The sequence below is a fragment of the Haplochromis burtoni genome, unplaced genomic scaffold, assembly GCF_018398535.1.
Source record: "Haplochromis burtoni strain Fernald_Lab_line unplaced genomic scaffold, NCSU_Asbu1 Contig_64, whole genome shotgun sequence".
Classification (NCBI taxonomy): Eukaryota; Metazoa; Chordata; class Actinopteri; order Cichliformes; family Cichlidae; genus Haplochromis; species Haplochromis burtoni.
This window is the reverse complement of record NW_024582425.1, coordinates 1,737,335-1,743,334: the sequence shown is the minus strand read 5'-3', so window position 1 is coordinate 1,743,334 and position 6,000 is coordinate 1,737,335.

Below are 6,000 nucleotides of genomic sequence, written 5' to 3'. Positions count from 1 at the left end.
TGTTTTTCAGTGTGAACCAAAGTGGTGGACTGACTAAAATTCAGCACTGCCCTTCTGAAAGCTGTGACACCAACGTGGCTTTACGCTTTAAGTAACGAAATCAAGTTTGCTGCAAGTTCAAACAATGATGTAAGCTATCTTTAAAGAGTGAGATATGTGACGTATGGATACCCAGTTATACAAATTGTAAAGCAATTGTTCAGTCAGAAATACAAACTTCACTCAGTTTGCTCTCTGCTGTCAGTGGTGATAAGTATTCATACAATAATGCATTGAATGGGAGTAGTTCTTCCTGTACCACTGGCATTGTGTACATCCAGAAATGCATATATCCTTGAAACATAAGGTCTTCTCATGAAGTAAGAATAAAAGCACACCATTTAAAGTAATAGTAGCCATTACAGAACAGAAGCAGCTGCAGATGGACACCCTGGGCAGAAAACTGACAGCCTAATGAGGTGTGGCTCTGTGGAAATGTGCAAGAAAGGCTCAAGTCTTTCTTGATTTTAGAAGGAGAAAAAAGGCTGCTGAATGCTTTCACTCTGCAGAAAAGTCTGCACAGCCAACATGTAAGAAAAAAAGAAAAAGAAAAACATGTAACATGTACATTTGTACATTTTTGACATATCTTACAACAGCCCACAGTGCACTGACTGAATATCTTACTGCAGGCTTCATCCATGTACATGAATATGTTTGTTTTTGAAAAAGATCTCTGGTGAGAGTACTAATGCCTTTTCACTAATCTTAAGCATTTCAATACACATAAACCATGTTATAATTTAGTCATTTAGTACATTTGTCTTATGATATGGCTTCAGGAGTCTTGCAGTCAAAGAAAATGAAATTGTTATCTGCATATCTATATTAAACAAAAGGTCAAATTTGAGTCAAGCTTGTCTGTACGTGTGTTGCTGGTGTGCTGTCTCTTTTGACAAATTAGGTCAAGTGTATGGCAAAACAGTCTGTAAACATAGCTGTGAAAAAGCATACAAAAAGAACAATTACACTATTGACACAAAATCCTTTACTTATCGAGCTTACAGTTTTATTGAGCTAAAGGGCAGAAGATATTTAATGACTACAGACACAATCCAGAAATACAACTGACACACTGTACAAGCAGGTGAACACAGCCCCCAGATCATGTGCAATAATATATCAAGAACAAATGCACATCAAGAGCAATCACTCTGACAGAGAGAGCATTTTTGTGCCTTTAAAACTGACTTAAACTGTCGGCACAGGAGGCAGTTCTAATGATTTCAGGTTCTTCTGTGGAATAAGTGGCAGCATAATTTACAGGCTTTTTCCAAAATACTGTTCTGACTCTGGGGGCAAACATATGTAAAATATTGTGAGAACAAAGGCCATACTACTGACTGTGTTACATATGAGTTTATACAGATATGACAAAAACAAAACAAGACAAAAACCCAGCCCATGCTCAGACTGATGGTCAGAGGAGGTAAGTAACGAAGTACAATTACTTTATTACTGTATTAAGTTTTCAGGCATCTGCACTTTACTACCTTTATTTTTTCTGATAACTTTTTACTTTTACTCCCTTTTTTACACAAATATCTGTACTTTCTACTCCTCACATTTGCATGCTTGGTACTTTTGGTTTAATGGTATCAGGTACAGTCTTTGCTCTCAGGGTTAAAGTGAGGCAGAACTGGTGCAGCTGTCCCCAAGTTAGTACTTTATCATTTAGCTAGCACTACAGGAGGGGGAGGGGAGGTGGGGCATAACGGAAGTAACTTTTTTTTTTTTTAGCTGTCAAGTAATTTCAAATGCAGTATTTGTATTAGCTCGTCAATGTTTGTGTGCATTTGTCGCACAGTGTGTTGCTAGCTAAAGGTCCAGCTGCTGCATTTCACAGGGAGAGAAAGGAGTTAGAGCTAAATTCAAACAGAGATGGAGAAAGAAAAAGAAAGACAGGACAGGAGAGGAAGAGGAGAGATTATATTTAAAGGTTAGTGCTCAGACACACTTGATATACTGCAGATTTAAAGAGTACATGCAATGCGTTTTTTTAATCACAGATTGGATCAGTGTGTGATGTGTTTTGATAAATTATGTATTTTCATATTGTGAAACATCCTGCAGAACGAAGTATACTAAATTTCTGTCATGTAAATGTTGCATGAAACTACTCTGTAGTTTGTTTGGGATAAAGAGGTTAGCTTGCTGTCCTGTGGTGAATTTATAGTAAAGCAGTATGTTGGACTGGTGCACAGGGGCTATGGTCAGTGTTCAGTTACATCATGTGTAGACTAATTTGCATTTAAGATGATTATGCTTAGATTAAGTCACTAAATTCCACCTTTATGCCAACTGTATACAGTCTAGTATAAAGACAATATACATACTGTTAGTTTAGCAAATGCAAGTCAGCCAAGATAGCTCCTGACACTGCTGACATCTTGTTCAATTAAGTTGTGTAGAGCCACAAAGAGCAGCAGGTCAGCTGATCACAGCCTGTACACTAAGAAAATCTACTGAAGGTCACATTAGAAAAAAAAAGAACTATTTGTGAGTTGTGAATCTGTTCCTCATGCTGAGCCTCTAGAATACAATCTGTTCTCCCACATACCAGATCTCACTTTCACTCCTCACTGTACTCATTTTCCTGTTTCCTGGCAAAGTCCGTCTACAATTTAGATAACAGAATATATATATATATATATATATATATATATATATATATATATATTCCTTTCACTGTTTGTGTCCTACATAAAAGATTCAAGCTAAGCACATTCATTAGAGTAGATTTGATTAACATTTATAATCTACAAATTCTATCATTATATGAATATAGCACATGGTTCATTTACCTTTGCATAAAAATAGATGGTATATTACTCCTTTAAGGAGCTCATTTTTACTTTCTACTACTACTTTGCCTACTACTCTCAGTACATTTGGGAGCTTTTAGCCCATAACTTAGCATATCATGGCAGAAAATTTACATCAAATTTTTAATCACCATGCAATACCAAAAAATTCCTAGACCTTGCCTAAGCTTTCTTGTAAGCTTTCTTGTTTCAGGCTGTGTTGAAGAAGACAGGAGTTCATACCAACTATTAACTTTAAAACTCATGTGTTCATCTTATGTACTGAATTTAAGTTTGCATGCTTTGCAGTCTATTTTATATTTAAAACTCAATCAGTGGAAGGTCAAGTTAATTTATATAGTAGATTTAACCACGACAGCAACAGACCAAAGTGATGCAAGATGAAATCTCCAAGCACAGAGACAGAAGCATACAGGGAATTCTGCAGCCAGCAATAAAACGTAAAGAACAGTGGTAAACAGGATTCTACTTCTTCAGATCTGGTACATTCATTAAGGTCAGATAACTGTAATCCGAGTTTTGTTTGGATGCAGGCTTTTCAATGTGAAATTTAAATGGCAAGTTCTGATTTATAACGTTCAGACTGCTGAACACTCAGTGACTGGACTGACACACACACACACACACACACACACACACCTTCTGACACCAAGTTACTTTTTGCACAATGCTCAGTCTTTGTCTTTTGCATATTTCTATTGCACTGTTGTGTCTGCACTGTCTTGTGTCTGTACTGTTCTGTTCGGTTTGGTGTTGCACTGTCTTTGTTTTGTTTCTTTGCTATTTTTGCACACTTGCACTTTATGTAGTCCTGTGTTGATTGTCTGTTATATGTCATATGTAGCACCGTGGTCTTGGAGGAACGTTGTCTCGTTTCACTGTGTTCTGTACCACTGCACATGGTTGGAATGACAATAAAGCCATTTGACTTGACTAGTGAAATTTAGATGGCAGTGTTAAAAATAAATAAATAACAAAAATTCACTTTACAGGGCAGAATTATGCCTAACTATATTTTTTATGTCTATATTATACATATACGGAAATGAAGAGGGCACAATAAAAATCAAGGCCACATTAAAAGCCACGTTTATGTTCTTTACCATCCAACTAAACACAATGCCATCTTACACACTGAACACTAGGGGGCACTGTCACATCTCTATTTACAGAGGATATGGGAAGGCAGTTGATGACCAAAGACAGAACACAAAATGAATGAAACCTTGAGTAATAACAATAGATCCAGTGATTGAACATTCCTATTATTTTACTGCAAAATGAGGGGACCTATTTATGTTCCTTCATTGATGTGTTTCGCTCCACTCATTTTCCCATCCAATCAGCTGTCTGTCTAAGTCCTCAGCCAGTCATGTAAGACTGATGCTTCCACAAACACAGCTTGCATAAACACTATGCTTGGCTGCTCACCTTTATAACTCGTTTCACTTTGTGTGTCCCATTTCCATCGTCCCACAGTTCTCCAGTGGAAAAAAACATTCTGCAGCATGACCTGTGTGTTCGTTTTAGTCATTGGGGTCAAGATTCCCACAAGTTACAGACATGCCTAACTGGCACCTAAACAATAAAACCACTAAAGTGTAAGGTCTGAAGATGGCATCATGTAAATGTCATCTTCTGTGTTGTTTTTTTACTTTCTGTTTTTTTTAGCTGTTACACTAAGTTAAATCATGTTGACAATTACACCGTGGGTGATCATTAGTGCCATTCAAGTCTCAGTGCCAGTCGGAGCGGCTCCAGCATTTTGGCATCTGTTTGATTTCATTCAGTTAAAACAGCTGGAAAACCAGTCAAATTTATGCCAAAAATTGACAATTAAACTTTCTTTTATGCTGTGATTTCAGCTCTAAGCCTCTCCCCAGTGTTTGAAAGATATGATTTACCAGAACAACCCCTCACACCGTTTTAGTCTGGAGGTGAAAAATGCCCTTCCAAAATCAGACTCCCATTTCCCAGATTAAGATATGGGTGTTGGCAGTATCTCTGTGCGCTTTCGAGAAGGGAGATTAAAGGGCAAACAAAGGCAGGACATCTCCATTTTTAAGAGAGACATGTCATTAATTTGCAGCCTGGAGGCTGATTTTCATTGAAACATCTTAGCAATATGATTAGTGCTCCCTAACAAATGAGCAAGTAAATCACCTCTCAGGCTAAACATGACATTGACAAGAGCCCAATGTCATGACCGCACTGTATAGGACTGGGAGCATAGTTTGTTAGATACTTTACAGAATATCTAAAAATGACTTCTTACTGTTGTCATAAATTTTTACATTTATTTGACAGCAAACTTTGATTGGTGCTTTCTTTCTAATGAAAGCCTCACTGTATATGAAGATTAATAAAACTAAAGTGTGCAGCAAGTTAGCATCTCTGTCAGGCACTATTGTCAGGTGTTGTGAGCTAAATGTTAACTGTGTGCTCACCATGACAGCGTTAACATGTTTGATGTTTAACAGGTTAGTAACAGTGCTTATGACGACTCTCTCTCGGGTTAATGTGTTTTCATTTTGCTGTCTTGGTCTATTCAAACACATTTATTACATAGCTGGTATAAAAGAGTTATTTGGATTGTAAACAGTATCAGAATCCATCCAACATCCGGTAAAAATATTCCACTTTTAACCTGAGCTGTGATTTAACAGACAGGAGACAAGCATGGCTTAAAAACAGCATAATATTTTTTTGTCTAATACCCGAGAGCTGCTGTGGAAACAGCTCTCTTTGTCCAAAGCTTTCTCCACAACCTTGAGAAACAAATGCAAAACTCAGTTAAATTAGTGGCCTGTGTAAAAAATCTTCATTCGGCAGGTATTCTGAATCAGTGACCTCAACACCTTGTTCTCGAATTCAACCAAATGTATTTCGCTAAATTGAAAAAATCGCTCTTGCTGTCTCGTCCTCATTCGTGATTGACAATAACTGCAGTAAAGGTGAACATGTTTTTGTCAGCATTTATATTAAGCTTCAACGTGAACTTTATTAAGTTAATTACGGTAAGAAAATAAAGCGACAATAATCATACTTATTGTAAGCCTACATATCAAACAGGAATTTTAACATGAATGCACGCCATAAAAATATAACTGACATTATATTTAATCTGATTGTTCTC